General features: G+C 37.9%; 1 long non-coding RNA gene across 6 annotated transcripts in view; it reads left to right on the forward strand.

Annotated features, from left to right (window-relative positions):
* LOC105463157 (uncharacterized) overlaps positions 1-20,849 on the forward strand; it is an 833,151-nt gene that overhangs the window by 190,917 nt on the left and 621,385 nt on the right. For all 6 annotated transcript variants that reach the window (XR_011624711.1, XR_011624710.1, XR_011624712.1 and 3 more), the window contains exon 2: positions 8,981-9,135. This is a non-coding gene — a long non-coding RNA (uncharacterized lncRNA). The remainder of the gene's footprint in view (positions 1-8,980; positions 9,136-20,849) is intronic.

Raw genomic sequence — 20,849 nt, forward strand, 5'->3', positions numbered from 1 at the left:
CCAGCAAGCTTGATGTCTGGTGAGGACCTACTTTCTGGTTCATAGATGGCACCTTCTGGCTGTATTCTTACATGGTGGAAAGGTCAAGACAGCTTTTTGGGATCTCTTTTTAGAAGGGCACTTATGTGAGTTTCACTCTCATGACCTAATCATCTCCCCAAAGCACTGCTTCCTAATACCATCACTTTGGAGTTTAGAATTTCAAAATATAAATTTTGGAGGATAAAAACATTCAAATCATAGCAGGGCCCGTTCTTAATGATTTCATTTTAATTTAACTACTGATTTAAAGTCCCTGTCTCCAAATACAGTCAGATTCCAAGGCATTGAGTGTTAGGACATCAACATATAAATTTTGTGGGGGTGGGGAGAAAACATTCAGCGTATAAAAATCAGTGTTCTTTGTATTCTGGATGTGGGATAAGAGGCATACATTGGTCATTGGTTCAGAGCATATTTAGCACTGTGTAGGACTATACCCCAAATTTGTGAGATATTTCCTTCCAGCTTCCGAATGATATTATGCATGCAAGGATCATTAAATATCATAAGTTTCACCTGATTGCCTTATTTCTTCCAGAATGAAACGGCTGAGTTTTTTGTTAAGAACATAATATTTAAAAAATGCCACTTATTCAATTCGTGATTGCTAATCACAATAAGGACAGTCTCCAATGGGAAAAACTGCTACTCCTTTATAATGGATAGGGTCCAATAGTTGACTGGTTATCTGAAACACTGGACAGTATCCCAAGGCTCAGCATCGTTCTCTGTTCCTGGCATATGAGACACACTTTAGCCAGATGAAGTTTATTGAAAGAAGGTTTGAGGGCTCAATTTCTGCATAACCTCTGACTTGCTAACATGGCTACTTCATTTTGAATATATTTATCAAGCTCTGATATAGCTGTATAAAGAGCCAACCTTACAGCTGCCTGTTCACTGGGAGTGTCCTCTTTAGTGAGAGCCTTGTGGTGATTCATCAACCAGTCGGAACAATATTCTTACACCTTAGGCTATTTCACATACTTCTCCAACTCTCCTTTAAATCAATTTCTTTTCTGTTCTTCACAAATGCTTGGCTATTTCTAGGCAAAGTATTAGCCACACACATGTACTGTTATAGATCTCTGCCTCAGGTCACATCTCTTTTCAGGCAAAGTAGGCCAAAAATTCTACACTCAAAATCAGCCCACTCATTTCTCACTACATTAAACATATGCTTAAAGTATGGCTCAACAATTCTAAGTATTTACCGAAGGCATATAAAAGCACATATTGATAAATGATTGGTACATGTGCATTCTGGGTGGTTTTATTCTTAATCCCAAAATGGAAACAATACATGAATAGATAAGTTTATGATGTAAATAAACCATCAAATGCTACCAAGCATCACAAATGAACTGCTGATTTATGTGTCAACATGAACAAACTACACAGATTTTGTGTTGAACAGAATAAACCAGACAAAAAATATATACTATATGATTTCATTTATTTAAACTACTAGAACAGGCAAAACTAAAGTGCTAGAAATCACATCAGTGGTTCTCTATGGTGGGAGTGGATGTGGGGACAGAGACTGCAAAGAAGTACTGGTCTACACAGACATATGCATTAACAGGAACTCATCAAACTGTACACTTAATATTGTGGAATTTATTGTATGTGAATCATACTTAATAAAGTTGATTAAAAAAAAGTTCTGTTCAGTGGAATTTCTCCCTTTTTCAATATCATCCACGGCTACTCACAAGTGGGACTATAATGACTACAGTATACACTTGCCACTCATACCAACATTTAATAAAGTGCCATCTGCAAACAAGGCTTGAATGATTTTCTCCCCAGCCATAGAGAATTTTCTCCAAGGCCCTATGTGTGGATTTAGGGAAATATGGTTTATGTGGCAGGCACATTGGGAAACAGATCCATCTGCTCATGTAAAATCTTTGTGTTTTTATGACCTTCTCAAGCCCAATCTTGCATATATTATTCTACTTGGTAATGAGAAACTGTTGAGCATTCCAAGTTGTATGAGTTGATGCATCACATAACACCAAGGTCATGATGAGCAGTACAGATCAGAGGCCACTGCTTACTCATGTCCTTACTCATGTCCTGTGCTCATGTTTCTGATCTCTAGAGGACTATCCGCAGCAAGCAGTTATTTTTTATTATAAAAGTCTCACTGAAAAGAGCATAGCTTTGTTTTAGAACCCAGGTGTCACTGTTGTGATTCCCTATCCAGTTTTGCAGTATGCTTCCTAGTATTCCAATCTGCCTCAGAGACTAAGTGCAATTGAACCTTCATGGTCATAAAGAACAACTAGCAAAGCTATTTATGCCAGACAGCTTTCTCTTGCTCTAGGGTATTCTCCATGTTAACAGCCTTTTGGGCTGTTCAGAAAAATAGTTTTGAACAGCATATTTGAATATGGCATATGTTGTTTTTAAAACCCAGGGTCCCACATATTTCTGTACCATGTAGAAGTAGAAAATGTACAGTAAAATACATCGCTTCTGAACACATAGGAACAGCAATAGGATTGCTTGAACTTGAACTTACTCTGACTTCTGGCACATAAGTGTCAGTCTGAGATATCTAGAGTACCTGCTATCTCTCACTCTCTAAGCCCTAGTAATGTGATGACATCAATATACTAGAGAAATATAATCCATGAGGCAGTTAGATGATTGAAGGTTTTGCAAACTGAATTATGACATAAAGACAGAATTGGTAAGTCTTTTATGTGTGGTTGTCCTTTCAAAATTTTTCCCCTTCTTGATTAATAGCTGCATACTATGTTCTAGTTTATGTGCTAATTTGCTCCAATGAAGAGTTCTCATCTGTATTTTCAGCAAATTAAGTTTAAACAACACATGGTAATTTTTCAAGCTTTTTTTTTTTTTCATTGTGGACCTGCGCATGGGTTTAACACTTGGGCTTTCTAGCTTGACCTGGCTAATATATATCCCTATGTCAGTAGAAAGGCTAACCTGGAGTTTCAAGAAGCTGGCAGGTGACGTGGGTAGCCAATTCATTACATTGCACCATTGACCAATGTATGTTTTGTTTCTCCATATCTAGAATACACAGAAACATGACCCAAGTGATAGATGTATATAAGTGGCAGGTCTCACTATCACATCAGATGACACAAAATTTTTGTTTCTGTCTTTATAACCCTTTGCTTTGCTGGTTTAGAAGCCTTAGTACTTAAAGGGTATGAAGGAACCCAGAATTCAGCAATCTCAAGATCCCCAACTCTTGTATTTCATAGCCGCCTCTTCAGGAAGTATTCTAAGACTGGCTTAATATCTCCCAACCCAAAGTTGGAGGAGGAGAAATGCGTTCAAACCTTAAACTTGGTCTTTTTGTTTATAGCAGAGAAGTTCGGTATTTCCTCACAACCACTTCCTTTGGAATCTTTACATAATTCTAGAAATCTTGACTGTCTGATATTCCTGTTGAAAGAAGTAAATTTAAAGTGGAAAATAAGAAATGAAGGCCTGCTGGAAGCAACACACCATTGGCATGAAGAAAATGGAAGAAAACAACTGATACGCAGTAGCAAAAGACAATAAAAATATTGCCGATATAAGAATTCAGAATGTTATCTGTAGACTTTCTATCTATTCTCAATGCTCTGCAATGAATGGGTATTACCTTTACATTCATAAAAAAGTGTTATGGGACATTCTGAAATCATTATACTACCTAAAATCAGGTAGTATAATGCCTTTAGTTTTGTTCTTTTTGAGAAAGGTTGCTTTGGCTATTAGGAGATTTTTTTGTGGGTACACTTGATTTTAGGATTGCCTTTTCTATTTCTGTGAAAAATGCCATTGGAATTTTGATAAGATTGCATTGAATATGCAGATCATTTTGGATAGTATGGAAATTTTAACAATACTGTAATCCATGAACAGGGAATATCTTTCCATTTACTTGTGTATTCTACAATTTCTTTCATCAATGCTTTATAGTTTTCAGTGTTCAGATCTTTCATCTCCTTGGTTAAATTTATTCCTAAGTAGTTTATTTTATTTTTTTGATGTTATTGTAACTGGAATTGTTTCTTAATTTCTTTTTCAACTAGTTGGTTGTTAATATATAGAAACACTACTGATTTTTGTATGTTGATTTTGAACTTACATTTTGCTACTCTGTTAGTTCTAATAGTTTTTTTTTAAGTACAGTCTTTAGGATTTTCTATATATAAGATCATACCATCTTCAACTTCAGTCATTTTACTTCCTCCATGATTTGGATGCCTTTTATTTCTTCTTGCCCAATTGCTCTGACTAGGACTTCCAGTACTGTGCTGAATAAAAGTGGTGAGAGTAGGCTCACTGTTTTGTTCCTGATCTTAGAGGAAAAGCTTTCAGTGTTTTATCATCAAAAACTGTGGGCTTGTCATCTATGGCCTTTGTTATATTGAAGTACATTCCTTCTACACATAATTTGTTGAGATTTTTAATCATGAAAGGGGATATTGGCTTTTGTCAAATACTTTTTCTGTATATATTGAGATGATTATATGATTTTACCTTTTATTTTGTTAATGTGGTGTATCACATTTATTGACTTGTATATGTTGAACCATCCTTGTGGCTCAAGAGTAAATCTTACTTTATCATGGTGTATAATCCTTTTAATGTGTAGTTGCATTGGATTTGCTAGTATTTTGTTGAAGACTTTTGCATCTATATTTATCAGGAATATTGGCCAGTAATTATCTTTTTTTGTAGAGTTGTAAACTATACTAATTCATACAGCATGGTACTGGCATAAAAAATGGACAGATAGACCAATGGAAGAGAAGAGATTGCACTGACATAAATCCATGCACTTAAAGCTAACTGATCTTCAACAAAGCTGCTAAGAACACACACTGGAGACAGTACAGTCTCTTTGATAAAGGGTATGGGGAAAACTGGACCTTTATCTCACACCATTTACAAAAATCACCTCTATCACTCAGTAAAACTCCCACATTCATCATTGGAGTCCAAGTGTGACCTGATTTTTCCTGGATGCCAGACAAGCGCTTGGGGTGCAGAAAGCTGTCACACTGGCCCTTTGCCTTTGCGAAGAGGCAGAGGGTCCACTGAGCTGTTTAACACTTAAGCCATCTGAGGACAGCAAGGCTAAAAGAATGCACTATAACAGACACCCACTTGGACTTTGGAAGTCACAGGCTCCCACCCCTGGACACTGCCATGGGCCCGGAGCCCAGGGCACTTGCTCTGGCTCCTGCACCTGTCCATCTTTCATCCACATGGTCCAAAATGGTATGCCCCTTCACTAAAGCATGTGACTCAGAAGGTAAACACATCATTTTTATTCATAACTTGCTGGTCACATCCACCTGCAAGAGAGGGTGGAAAATTCAGTCTTTCACCCAAGTGTTTATGTGCCATCTACAAACTGAAATTCTGTTGTGTTACAAGAAAAACTTTAGACAAATTAATATAGCTTATTTGAACAAAGAACAATTCTTAAATCGGGAAGCACTCAAAACTGGAAGAGGTTCAGAGAGCTCCATTCAACAGCATGAGCAGTGAGCTTTTTTACACTCAACACAGAAACAAAGTATATAAATCACCTGATTGGCTACTTATTTAGGCATAGTGTGATGAGGCATTTGCTTGATCTGGGCTTGATCTGATCAGTTATTTACCTGTGATTGGCTGAAGCTTGGCTACTTGTGTTTGACTGAAACTTGGCTGTTTATCAGAAAATATACTCCTAAATAAAGTTTGTCTGTTTGTATATTAAGTTAGGTTGTGGTAGGAACTCAAATTACGAAGAAATTGATATGGATAGGAGACAGGAAAATGCTGGGTAGAAGAGAGTGGTACCCCTACAAAGTCCCATCCTCACACCTGGAAACCCGTGGCCCTAAATGAGAAGAGGCATTCCTGTTTTCCTGCCCCAAAGTTGCATTTTGGCCCACCACACCCTCCTGTCCTGTATCCATATAAACTCCAAATCCTCGGCTCCACAAGGAGATGAACAGAAGAGCTGAAGAAGCATCTGAATGGCAAGGGGAGTTTGGCTGCGGATGGTTGGAGAGATTGGCCACTAGGTGGCCAAATTCCAAGGGAAAATTATCTTCCCACTCCAACCCCTTCCCAGTTCCCCATCCATTCCACTGAGAGCCACCTCCACCACTCAGTAAAATCCCTGCATGCATTCTTCAAGTCTTTGTGTGATCTGATTTTTCCTGGATGCCGGACAAGAACTTGGGATACAGAAAGCTATCACAGTGGCCATCTGCCCTTGTGAAAAGGCAGAGGGTCCAATGAGCTATTTAACACTTAAACTGTCTGTGGATGGCAAGGCTAAAAGAGTGCACTGTAACAGACACCCACTTAGGCTTTGGGAGTCACAGTCTCCCACCACTGGACACTGCCATGAGGTCGGAGTCCAGGGGCACTCACCCTGGCTCCTGCACCTGTCCATCTGCAGGCTCCCCTTCCTGTAAGGGGTTTGAGTGCACAGTGGCCAAACAGACAAGCCCTGTTGCATATCCTGCGAGGGTGTCAGGGAACTCTCCCATTTCAAACTCATCAGACCAATGGCTTCCTGGTTATTTAACAGACTTTTTGGGTGCTTCCCAATTTAAGAATTGTTCTCTGTTCAAATAAGCTATGTTTAATTTGTCTAAAGTTTTAATGCAATAGAATTTCAGTTTTTAGATGGCACATAAACACTCAGGTGAAAGACTGAATTTTCCAAACCCCCTTGCAAGTGGGTGTGACCAGCAAGATATGAATAAATATGATATGTTTACCTTCAGAGTCACATGCTTTAGTGAAGGGGCATACCATTTTGGACCATGTGGATGAAAGAAAAACAACTAGAGCGTCATTCTAATGCTCTACCATTAGAATGCCAGAGCAAGAATAAGATGTCTAGACATCTGATGATTTTGCAGAATGGGATTGCCATAGGAACTTACATAAGATAAATTCTTTCTTTTTTAAGCTATTGTTTTAGACTTCCACTGAAGCATCCACCTCTATATTCTAAGCAACCTTATATCACTTATTATCTGTATCACTCAGTTGTTTGTTCCTATAGATACCTTAGAATTTTATTACCTTCTCACTTACATGTATCTTATTCACCCAGTATGAAGAGGGATGACAACTTTTGTATACAGCTATGTTCAGTGCAGTCCCTCCCATATACATCCAGGTCTATCACAGTTCATTATTTAATAAGACCATCATACTCTATTTCTTCATTATCTTGGAGAATAAACTGTTTTACGTAAGTGCATTTACAAATAAAATATCTCAGCCTCAAAAATATTTCAAGGACCTTTTAAAATTTATTTTTTAACTTTTTCATAAGTTATTGGCTGTGGGAAAACTGGAGGGCAGCCAGTTTTAAGAAGAATATCATAAGCTCAGCATTAGTGTGAAGTGAGGGTGCGTTACCCAAGAAGAAACATCAGGAAGGAAATTAAGAAGATGGGTAGAATGTTTAAAAACAGTAACTCCATCATTAGATAAAATGCAAATAGTTTTTCTGAATGGAAGCCTCGACTAGCAGGAGAATGGACAATTCTCTTAATTCTCTTCATAAGTTCCTGTGCCCAGGGACAGGAACTTAAAAGATGACAATGCCTGTGCACAGTCTGGGAGAAGAAAATTACATCCTGGAGTAAAAGAAGCAGGATCCTGAGGCAATTAGTGTGGAAGCAGAAGGCCACAAGCTTCTGCCATCCCTCATTTCTTTTCAACGAGCTTCACTCAAACACACTTGAGTGATGACAGTATCTTAACTTAGGGGCAGTGCTGCTCTCTGCCTGAGATATTGATCATAGAAGATCAGGAGAAAAGCTGTCTTCCCAGCCTCATTCTCTCTGGCTTTGGGAGTGTTTGGCTAGGAGACTCTGAATGAGGCGTTACAGTACTTACTTGCACATCAACCATTCACATCACTTCCTCCGATAGATACTTTTGACATATGATGTTCTTGTGCTAGAGAAATGCTACAGAAGCGATTATTGATCATTCCAGTCCAAAAGTGATGAGCAAATATTTATGGTAAGAATGGCAGTCCCTTATTCTTGATTCTTAAACCAAAACGGGCCTGAAAAGCTTTTTTTTTTTTTTTTTTCCTGTACAATTATGGCAAATTTACTTGGTGGAAAAATCTGATCTGAACCCTTACAAGGCTATTTACCATCTTTTTTCCTTTTTTTAAGAGTTTTTTTTTTATGAAATCCATATGTTTTGCTGTAAAAATTATTCTGTTCGATAAGGAACAGCCAGCCCAGACCCCACTGGTGATGGTATCTGTATCTGATATCTGTAGTATATTATGTTTGGAGAATCCCCAAACAATTCTGAATGCCGAAATAATTCTGTCTTTGAGGATTTTGAACGAGGGATTGTAGACATGTATTTTGTAGGTTTCTCCTGTGTAACCCACAATTCATTTGTGTTATTGGGTAGAAATAGACGTTTTTTCCTGTTAAGCTTTAACTTTAGGTTCAATCTTGTTGAAAGAGAAAACAATCCAGCAAACCTATTCCTGAAATCAGTTCTTTTAGTCTCATGTAAAGCCTGCTAGGATCTCCAGGGATGCTGTGACACACAGCATTCCAAACAGAGAACTAAGATACTGAGTCTGCAAAAGGGAATTTGGGATCATAGAGGAAACTGCATTCAGAATCCATGAGATGCACAATCCTTTACATTTCCTTCTACCAATATAATATAAGTACTCCCTACTTAAACTCTTCCTCTCCTCCCCTAAGTTAGTGTACCCTACATAGTGTGTTATATTTATAGCCTTTCTGTGCTCTACTTTTTCACCTGTGCTCAAGGATAGATTTTTTATTAACTTGTTTATCTTAAGTTGACAATGCTTAATTGTTATTGTTTTGAAATTTACATATTAGTAGAGAATAAACATTAAAGAAAGCCTTTAACTATTAATTGTGCATTTCAGGAATCAGCTGGCTGGAAGAATTTTGGAAGGGGTGAGGCAAACACTTTCTCCTATGTTTCTGAAACCACAACATTGTTAGGACTCATCTGTTCATGAGACCAGACCAATAGAAAATGAGCACTTCGTGAATAAAAAATACAGATGGAAACTTAGTGGTAAGTTAGACATAGTTCAGAGTTCTGATTATAACTCATGAAATGGTTGTTATAAATATTCTGTAACAGTAATTATAGTGTTTTTATAGCTGTGTGCAAGCACATGTCTTTGTTTTGTCATTTTTTTTTTTTTTTGTCTGAAAAGCATCTCTACAAAGATATCTGATGTCTGGTACTTGCCAATGTCATATGCAGCCAGGGTGTGTAAAGGAGAAGGTATATCTTCCAAATTCCCATAATGTGTGACACTCATGAGCCTGAATCTGCACAAATAATAGTTTGCCAGAGATGAGGCAATCCATGCAGCTCTCCTTCTGGCAGTTTATTAGTCTATTCTTGTGTTGCTATAAAGAAATACTTAAAGCTGGGTAATTTATAAAGAAAATAGGTTTAATTGGCTCACAGTTCTGCAATCTGTACAGTAAGCATGGCATCAGCATCTGCTAGGCTTCTAGTGAGGCTTCAGGGAGCTTTCAGTCAATCACGGTGGAAGGTGAAGGGGGAGCCCAGCGTATGAGCCCGGCCCAGAGTCTAGGACCTCCTTCTTTTCTCTCTTACTCCTTCTCTGGCCATGAGATGAGAGAGAAGGGAGGTCCTAGACTCTTTTAAAGAACCAGATCTTGCATCAACTGAGTGAGAACTCACTTATAACCAAGGGGATGGTGCTAAACCATTCATCAGGGATCTGGCCCTGTGACCAAATCACCTCCCACCATGCCCCACCTTAAACATTGGTAATCACATTTCAACGTGAGATTTGGAGGGACAAACATCCAAACCATGGCAGACAACATGGGAAGAGAACCTTGAAAAGGCATTACATTGGAGTAACCAACATGCAGGTTCTCCTTCCTTCTGCAGCAGGGGAAGTTTAAAGTAATGAATTGAAATGTTCAAGAAAATACTGCCCAGAATTGAACAAAAGGTTTTAACTTTACTACAAACACAGGTACACAGCAATGAGAAAATCTGTATCCTAGATCAGTAACAGTTCAGCCAATCCATGAACAGTGTTACCCCATGCTTCCTAGACCACCCCAGCAGGTACAATGTCGTAGACCATACTTTATCAAACTAATTTAATGAATGTGTTAGGAACATGCCTTTACGTCACTGTAGTAAGGCGCAGTGTATGCTGTCTAGCATAGTGTTGTGCATTGCATCATCTGTCACTGTGCTGCTGGATGTTTCATAAGCCCCATAGCATTTACATTGCAGACCTGCAAGATTACTTTTTATAGTCCCTATTATGTAAAGTCTAAAGTCACTTCTCTGTAGCTGTATGAAATACACTGTTTGCTTCATCTCTGTCACCTGCCACCTTTAACATTCAAGGCAATATATTATCACCAATCACTGTGAGTTCTAAATTATGACATCTTGACAGAAAAGGCTTTTTTTAATCCACTTGTTTTGTTGAGCTAGCAGAGTCTGCAGAAAGGTTGGGGGAGGGAAGAAGAGAAAAATTCTGATTAAACAATATCTTAATATATGGTGTTTGTGGGTCAAAAACATTTTTGTTTTTATTTTCTAGTTTATTTTTGTTACTTGATTACACAAGTAATCATTGAGTAATAATGAGCAAATAAAAATCTTGTGGTTTTAAAAATTTGACCATGATATGAAAAGGTGGAAAGAAAATGTCAGACTTAAAATGATACTGTATTTGAAATATTAATATGGATCTCATTCAGAGAAGCTTTTTATTGCTTTCTACCTTCTCTTTTTTGCTGTACAAATGGACTAATTATATGGGACAGAAACACATTATGAATGAAAGTTAGTGTTTAGTTTCAGGTACTTCAACTAGTCTCTGCATATCATTAAAAGTTATTGCAAAGAGCATCCTAAAATGCTTTTCGTAACAAATGTCAGTGCCTTTTGGGTGTGAGAACTACATGCTGCTATAAATCCTTTAAAAATGTTAGTGAATGACTACAGCTTTATGATTGACATGTTTCTCGGTTCACTTTACAAGCAGTCTAATATTTTTATGTGGAAATACTGTAGAAGATGATGTCACTGTGATTTAATAGTTTCTTGAGGAATTATTATTATTATTATTATCATTTTCGAGATGGAGTCTCACTTTGTAGCCCAGGCTAAAGTGCAGTGGCAAGATCTTGGCTCACTGAAACCTTTGCCTTCCGCCTCCTGGGTTCAAGTGATTCTCCTGCCTAGCCTCCTGAGTAGCTGGGATTACAGGTGTCTGCCACCATGCCTGGCTAATTTTTGTAATTTTAGTAGAGATGGAGTTTCATCATGTCAGCCATGCTGGTTTCAAACTCTTGACCTCAAGGGATCTGCCCACCTTGGCCTCCCAAAATGCTGATATTACAGGTGTGAGCCACCATGCCCAGTCTTGAGGAATTATTTATACCTAAATATTATCCCTTTATAGAGTGGTCAGAAGTGCCAGAAATTGAGGAAAAAGGATCAGGTACCTACAATTTGATCCTTTTTTACAACATCTCACTGTTTTGTAAGAAGATGTATGTTAATGATTCATTTCTTCAGCTACTTCCTAGAAATGGGCATAAGATTTTGCATTTACCCTGTTCTATGTTGGTCCTACAAGATACCAAACAACCAATTTAATTAAGAAAACTGACAGATATAATTTAATTGGCTTGCAAATTAACTGATTTAATTGGGAAAGCAGGGATCTTTTAGAGGTGAGGGGTAACTGGACACTGGAGCTAGGGGTGGGCATTATTCCAGGACTTGAGGAACTGTAAATTTTATGAGGTAGTCAACAGAAGATATGCATCAAAACATGAGATGACCCACTAGAGATTGTTCTTCTTTGGCAAGCAGCATGACTGAGTTGAATTTAAGCCAACTGCCTGTGCCTTAAAGATTCCTAAGAAAAATAAACATGCCTGTAAGTCAAAGTGAGGAAGTCAGAGTTTATTGCCATGGTGGACGTTAGATGGAAGTTGGTATATAATTTATTCTTTCTTAAATTTATGTTGGGTATTGGGCCTCTCTTCCAATAAAAGGGAAGATATGATTTTTTTGAGTCTGTGTGGTTTCGATAGGGAAATTTGAACACCAATTTAATGGCTTTAATAGAGAAAAATGGAGTAGTGGAGCCATATCTTTGGAGGAAGCTTTGAATTCTCAGACCAATAGAAAGACATTTAGTTTCCTAAGAGATACTCCTTTTTACTCTCTCTCTCTCGTGTGATAATATTTTGTAATTAAAATGATTTGAATGAGGCTAGACCACTGAATCATAAAATTCCTATTGTAGATACTATAGGTCCCATGACTAATGTAGGCATTTTGGTCTGTTTTTCTCTTAACCATTGGCTTTTGTTTTATTCCACTGGGCTGTTGACATTGGGTGATTTTAGTTTTGCTTTTGTACCATGCGGTCTGAATTATCTCTCAAATATTATTTAGAACCAGTCCCTTTTCTAACTTCTGAACATCTTTCTCTGTGCTACATCTTCTTAGATGGTGTTGTCATTAGCATATTATCTGCATGTTTCTCTTCAACACATTGCCTTGCTTTGATGTTGAAGACACCAGCCCCAGAAAACTTGCATTCTAACCTTTACAGATGTTGCCCCACCACTGAAAAAATGAGGATACCAAAACTCAATTACCCATACTCATAGCAGTTGTGAGACTGGAAAATGAACAAATGTATGTAAAAATGATGTTTAGGCAAGGGTAAGTTTACTGTGTTTTCAGCCTCATAGTTGAGGAGTTGTGGGCTCAGGGAGTTTAAGAGATTTACCCTAGTCATATAGTGATTTGGTGAATGAGTAAATGATTAACTTTTCTATCTCAAATTCAGTATTTTTTATTTAAAATTTTATTTTAATTCATTTATTTTGGAGTTATAAACATTTATTGAACATTTTGTTAAAGTATAATATATATAGAAAAATGCATATACCATAATTATACAACTGGATGGAATTTCACAAAGTGAAACAGATCTCAGAAATAGAATATCACCAGCACCACGGAACCCCCCTCTCCCCGTCAACTGACTACCCTGCCTCTTTCTAGGTATAATCCTCTCTACCCTCAATCCAAGGATAACTAGACTTGACAACTAATGCCATAGACTAGCTTTGACATTTTATGTGATAGAGGGAGAAGAGGAGCTGTGATGCAGACTTTTCAGCCTCAGCTCATCCCATGCAGAGCTCTGAAACTAACGTGTGGTCAGAGTTATCCCATGTTGGGTCCAAATGGGCAGACATATTCCCTTTTCTCCATCAGTCATTGGCTGTGAGTGAGGCAGCTCTCTGCCACTGAAGTCCTTTCTGAAGAATTTGACAGCTAAAAGTAGTCTGCTCACAGCTTTCTCAGCAGTGAAGACAGCATGTCCTTCCTTAAGAGTATCTGAGTGGTGTATCTCTGTGTCTATCCTGCTATAAAAATAGAAACACACAGTATCTACTCTTCTGTTTGATCTTTTTGCTCAACATCATGCTTATGAGATTTATCCATGTTGCTATGTGTAGCTGTAGTTCATTCATTCTTTTTGTTACGTGGTATTCTGTTTGAATATACTACCAATTATGTATCCATTATATTATTGATGAATAATGGGGTATTTTCTGGTTTGCGGCTATTACAAGTGGTGCTTCTATGACGGTTACACAGTACATATTTTTGATGGTGAATATTTGCATGTGTTTATTTTGGTGACTGAATGTTGGTGGTTGGTAGTTAGGCATGTATACACAGGAATAGAATTAATGACTAATATGTATATATACGTTCAATTTCAGAGGATAATGCCAAGCAGTTTTTCAAAATACATGGGAAATGTTCCACATTCTTCCTTGTCAGCAATTGGCATTGTGTCATCTTTTCCATATCTAACTTTCTGGTGTATATATATAGAGAGAGATACTGCATTAAGGTTTTGGTTTGTATTTCCCAAATGGTTAATAAAACTGGATCTTTTTAAAGAAAATTTTTTATTAAGCATTGAGATATTTTATTTTGTATAATGTATTTTCAAGTTGGCTCCCACAATGGAAGGAAAATTCACTTGAAAGTAATTTATTAGGTTATTTCCATGAAAAGTGTTACCATCCTAGTAGGGTAGTAGGAGAGTGGAAAGGAAAAGAAGCTAAACAGTAATGGGATATCAAGCAATTTCCATAGAGGATGACTTTGGTTCAGAGCTCCTATAGAAAGTGTGCTTTCACAAACCTAGATGGCATAGCCTACTACACACCTGGCTGTAGGTTATTGTCTCATTTCCTCCTGACTTCCCTGTAACCACTATTGTTCTCCATCTCCGTATGTTTAACTTTTTTGTAAGATTCTACATATAAGTGAGATCGTACAGTATTTTTCTTTCTGTGTCAGATTTATTTCTTTTAGTATAATGTCTTCTAGGCTTATCCACATTGTGGCAAATGGCAAGATCTTATTGTTTTTAGGACTGAATAATATTCCACTATGTGCGCACGCACGCGCACACACACACACACATACACACATACACACACTCCACAGTCTCCTTATCCATTTATTCATCCGCAACCACTAAGGTCTTCTTGGCTTTTGTGAATAATGCCACAATGAACACGAGAGTGCAGATATGTTTCCAAGATTGCAAGGTGATGATTTTATTTCCGTTGGGTATATGACCAGATGAGGGAATGCTTGGTCATGTGGTAGTTCTATTTTTAGTTTTTTAAAACAATTTCCATACTGTTTTCCATAATGGCTGTAACAATCTACATTTCTACCAATGTGATACAAGAGTTCTCTTTTCTCCTCACCTTAACCAACATTTGCTATCTTTTGACTTTTTTAAAATTTATTTTTATTGTACTTTAAGTTCTAGGGTACATGTGCACAATGTGCAGGTTTGATACGTAAGTATACATGTGCTGTGTTGGTTTGCTGTACCCATAAAGTTGTCATTTACATTAGATATTTCTCCTAATGCTATCTTTCCCCCAGTCCCCCACCCCCTGACATGCCCCAGTGTGTGATATTCCCCACCCTGTGTCCAAGTGATCTCATTGTTCAATTCACACCTACGAGTGTGAAAATGTGGTGTTTGGTTTTCTGTCCTTGTGATAGTTTGCTGAGAATGATGGTGTCCAGCTTCACCCATGTACCTGCAAAGGACATGAACTCTTTCTTTTTTATGGCTGCATAGTATTCCATGGTGTGTATGTACCACATTTTCTTAATCCAGTCTGTCATTGATGGACATTTTGGTTGGTTCTGAGTCTTTGCTATTGTGAATAGTGCTGCAATAAACATACATGTGCATGTGTCTTTATAGTAGCATGATTTATAATCCTTTGGGCATATACTCGATAATGGGATGGCTGGGTCAAATGGTATTTCTAGTTCTAGATCATTGAGGAATCACCACACTGTCTTCCACAATTTTTGAACTAGTTTACAGTCTAACCAACAGTGTAAAAGCGTTCCTATTTCTCCACATCCTCTCCAGCATCTGTTGTTTCCTGGCTTTTTAATGATTGCCATTCTAACTGGTGTGAAATGGTATCTCATTGTGGTTTTGATTTGCATTTCTCTGATGGTGAGTGATGATGAGCATTTTTTCATGTGTCTGTTGACTGCATAGATGTCTTTTTTTTTGAGAAGTGTCTGTTTATATCATTAGCTCAATTTTTGATGGGGTTATTTGTTTTTTTCATATAAATTTGTTTGACTTCTTTGTAGATTCTGGATATTAGACCTTTATCAGATGGGTAGTTTGCAAAATTTTTCTCCCGTTCTGTAGGTTGCCTGTTCATTCTGAAGGTAGCTTCCTTTGCTTTGCAGAAGCTCCTTAGTTTAATTAGATCCCATTTGTCTATTATGACTTTTGTTGCCATTGCTTTTGGTGTTTTAGTCATGAAGTCTTTGCCCATGCCTATGTCCTGAATGGTACTGCATAGATTTTCTTCTAGGGTTTTTATGGTTTTAGGTCTAACATTTAAGTCTTTAATCCATCTTGAATTAATGTTTGTATAAGGTATAAGGAAGGGATCCAGTTTCAGCTTTCTACATATGGCTAGCCAGTTTTCCCAGCACCATTTATTAAATAGGGAGTCCTTTCCCCATTTCTTGTTTTTGTCAGGTTTGTCAAAGACCAGATGGTTGTAGATGTGTGGTATTATTTCTGAGGGCTCTGTTCTGTTTCATTGGTCTATATATCTGTTTTGGTACCAGTACCATGCTGTTTTGGTTACTGTAGCCTTGTAGTATAGTTTGAAGTCAGGTAGCATGATGCCTCCTGCTTTGTTCTTTTGACTTAGGATTGTCTTGTCAATGCGGGCTCTTTTTTGGTTCCATATGAGGTTTAAAGTAGTTTTTTCCAATTCTGTGAAGAAAGTCATTGGTAGCTTAATGGGGATGGCATTGAATCTATAAATTACCTTGGGCAATATGGTCATTTCCATGATATTGATTCTTCCTATCCATGAGCATGGAATGTTCTTCCATTTGTTTGTATCCTCTTTCATTTCACTGAGCAGTGGTTTGTAGTTCTCCTTGAAGAAGTCCTTCACATCCCTTGTAAGTTGGATTCCTAGGTATCTTATTCTGTTTGAAGCAATTGTGAATGGGAGTTCACTCATGATTTGGCTCTCTGTTTGTCTGTTATTGGTGTATAGGAATGCTTGTGACTTTTGCACATTGATTTTGTATCCTGAGACTTTTCTGAACTTGCTTAAGGAGATTTTGGGCTGAGATGATGGGGTTTTCTAAATATACAATCATGTCATCTGCAAACAGGGACAATTTGACTTCTTGTTTTCCTAATTGAATACCCTTTATTTCTTTCTCTTGCCTGATTGCCCTGGCCAGAACTTCCAACACTGTATTGAATAGGAGTGGTGAGAGAGGGCATCCCTGTCTTGTGTCAGTTTTCAAAGGGAATGTTTCCAGTTTTTGCCTGTTCAGTATGATATTGGCTGTGGGTTTGTCATAAAGAGTTCTTATTATTTTGAGATACGTTCCATCAATACCTAGTTTATTGAGAGTTTTTAGCATGAAGGGCTGTTGAATTTTGTCAAAGACCTTTTCTGCATCTATTGAGATAATCGTGTGGTTTTTGTCTTCGGTTCTGTTCATACGCTGGATTATGTTTATTGATTTGCGAATGTTGAACCAGCCTCGCATCCCAGGGATGAAGCCCACTTGATCATGGTGGATAGGCTTTTTGATGTGTTGCTGATTTGGTTTGCCAGTATTTTATTGAGGATTTTTGCATCGATGTTCATCAGGGATATTGGCCTAAAATTCTCTTTTTTTGTTGTGTCTCTGCCAGGCTTTGGTATCAGGATGATGTTGGCCTCATACAATGAGTTAGGGAGGATTCCCTCTTTTTCTGTTGATTGGAATAGTTTCAGAAGGAATGGTAGCAGCTCCTCCTTCTACCTCTGGTAGAATTCGGCTGTGAATCCGTCTGGTCCTGGAGTTTTTTTGGTTGGTAGGCTACTAATTATTGCCTCAATTTCAGAGCCTGCTATTGGTCTATTTAGGGATTCAACTTCTTCCTGGTTTAGTCTTGGGAGAGTGTAAGTGTCCAGGAAATTATCCATTTCTTCTAGGTTTTCTAGTTTATTTGCATAGAGGTGTTTATAGCATTCTCTGATGGTAGTTTGTATTTCTGTGGGATCTGTGGTGATATCCCCTTTATCATTTTTTATTGCATCCATTTGATTCTTCTCTCTTTTCTTCTTTATTAGTCTTGCTAGTGGTCTATCAATTCTGTTGATCTTTCAAAAAACACCAGCTCCTGGATTCATTGATTTTTTGAAGGGATTTTTGTGTCTCTATCTCTTTCAGTTTTGCTCTGATCCTAGTTATTTCTTGCCTTCTGCTAGCTTTTGAATGTGTTTGCTCTTGCTTCTCTAGTTCTTTTAATTGTGATGTTAGGGTGTTGATTTTAGATCTTTTCTGCGTTCTCTCCTGGGAATTTAGTGCTATAAATTTCTCTCTACACACCGCTTTAAATGTGTCGCAGAGATTTTGGTACTTTGTGGCTTTGTTCTCATTGGTTTCAAAGAACATCTTTATTTCTGCCTTCATTTTGTTGTTTACCCAGTAGTCACTTAGGAGCAGGTTGTTCAGTTTCCATGTAGTTGTATGGTTTTGAGTGAGTTTCTTAATCCTGAGTTCTAATTTGATTGCACTCTGGTCTGAGAGACAGTTTGTTGTGATTTCTGTTCTTTTACATTTGCTGAAGAGTTCTTTACTTCCAATTATGTGGTCAGTTTTAGAATAAGTGTGATGTAGTGCGGAGAAGAATGTATATTCTGTTGATTTGGGGTGGAGAGTTCTGCAGATATGTCTGTTAGGTGTGCTTGGTGCAGAGCTGAGTTCAAGTCCTGGATATCCTTGTTAACCCTGTCTTGTTGATCTGTCTAATATTGACAGTGGGGTGTTAAAATCTCCCATTATTATTGTGTGGGAGTCTAAGTCTCTTTGTAGGTCTCTAAGGACTTGCTTTATGAATCTGGGTGCTCCTGTATTGGGTGCATATATATTTAGGATAGTTAGCTGTTCTTGTTGAATTGATCTTTTTACCATTATGTAATGGCCTTTTTGTCTCTTCTTTTTTTTTTAAAATTTATTTATTATTATTATACTTTAAGTTGTAGGGTACATGTGCATAACGTGCAGGTTTGTTACATATGTATACTTGTGCCATGTTGGTGTGCTGCACCCATCAACTCGTCATTTACATCAGGTATAACTCCCAATGCAATCCCTCCCCCCTCCCGCCTCCCCATGATAGGCCCCAATGTGTGATGTTCCCCTTCCTGAGTCCAAGTGATCTCATTGTTCAGTTCCCACCTATGAGTGAGAACATGCGGTGTTTGGTTTTCTGTTCTTGTGATAGTTTGCTAAGAATGATGGTTTCCAGCTGCATCCATGTCCCTACAAAGGACACAAACTCATCCTTTTTTATGGCTGCATAGTATTCCATGGTGTATATGTGCCACATTTTCTTAATCCAATCTGTCACTGCTGGACATTTGGTTGATTCCAAGTCTTTGCTATTGTGAATAGAGCTGCAATAAACATACATGTGCATGTGTCTTTATAGCAGCATAATTTATAATCCTTTGGGTATATACCCAGTAATGGGATGGCTGGGTCATATGGTACATCTAGTTCTAGATCCTTGAGGAATCGCCATACTGTTTTCCATAATGGTTGAACTAGTTTACAATCCCACCAACAGTGTAAAAGCGTTCCTATTTCTCCACATCCTCTCCAGCACCTGTTGTTTCCTGACTTTTTAATGATCGCCATTCTAACTGGTGTGAGATGGTATCTCATTGTGGTTTTGATTTGCATTTCTCTGATGGCCAGTGATGATGAGCGTTTTTTCATGTGTCTGTTGGCTGTATGAATGTCTTCTTTTGAGAAATGTCTGTTCATATCCTTTGCCCACTTTTTGATGGGGTTGTTTGTTTTTTTCTTGTAAATTTGTTTGAGTTCTTTGTAGGTTCTGGATATTAGCCCTTTGTCAGATGTGTAGATTGCAAAAATTTTCTCCCATTCTGTAGGTTGCCTGTTCACTCTGATGGTAGTTTCTTTTGCTGTGCAGAAGCTCTTTAATTTAATGAGATCCCATTTGTCAATTTTGGCTTTTGCTGCCGTTGCTTTTGGTGTTTTAGACATGAAGTCTTTGCCCATGCCTATGTCCTGAATGGTACTACCTAGGTTTTCCTCTAGGATTTTTATGTTATTAGGTCTAACATTTAAGTCTCTAATCCATCTTGAATTAATTTTCGTACAAGGAGTAAGGAAAGGATCCAGTTTCAGCTTTCTACTTACAGCTAGCCAATTTTCCCAGCACCATTTATTAAATAGGGAATCCTTTCCCCATTTCTTGTTTCTCTCAGGTTTATCAAAGATCAGATGGCTGTAGATGTGTGGTATTATTTCTGAGGACTCTGTTCTGTTCCATTGGTCTATATCTCTGTTTTGGTACCAGTACCATGCTGTTTTGGTTACTGTAGCCTTGTAGTATAGTTTGAAGTCAGGTAGCGTGATGCCTCCAGCTTTGTTCTTTTGACTTAGGATTGTCTTGGAGATGCGGGCTCTTTTTTGGTTCCATATGAACTTTAAACCAGTTTTTTCCAATTCTGTGAAGAAACTCATTGGTAGCTTGATGGGGATGGCATTGAATCTATAAATTACCTTGGGCAGTATGGCCATTTTCACGATATTGATTCTTCCTATCCATGAGCATGGTATGTTCTTCCATTTTTTTGTGTCCTCTTTGATTTCACTGAGCAGTGGTTTGTAGTTCTCCTTGAAGAGGTCATTTGCATCCCTTGTAAGTTGGATTCCTAGGTATTTTATTCTCTTTGAAGCAATTGTGAATGGAAGTTCATTCCTGATTTGGCTCTCTGTTTGTCTGTTACTGGTGTATAAGAATGTTTGTGATTTTTGCACATTAATTTTGTATCCTGAGACTTTGCTGAAGTTGCTTATCAGCTTAAGGAGATTTTGGGCTGAGACAATGGGGTTTTCTAAATATACAATCATGTCATCTGCAAACAGGGACAATTTGACTTCTTCTTTTCCTAACTGAATACCCTTGATTTCTTTCTCTTGCCTAATTGCCCTAGCCAGAACTTCCAACACTATGTTGAATAGGAGTGGTGAGAGAGGGCATCCCTGTCTTGTGCCAGTTTTCAAAGGGAATGTTTCCAGTTTTTGCCCATTCAGTATGATATTGGCTG

Source organism: Macaca nemestrina, chromosome 6 (genome assembly GCF_043159975.1).
Source record: "Macaca nemestrina isolate mMacNem1 chromosome 6, mMacNem.hap1, whole genome shotgun sequence".
Lineage (NCBI taxonomy): Eukaryota > Metazoa > Chordata > Mammalia > Primates > Cercopithecidae > Macaca > Macaca nemestrina.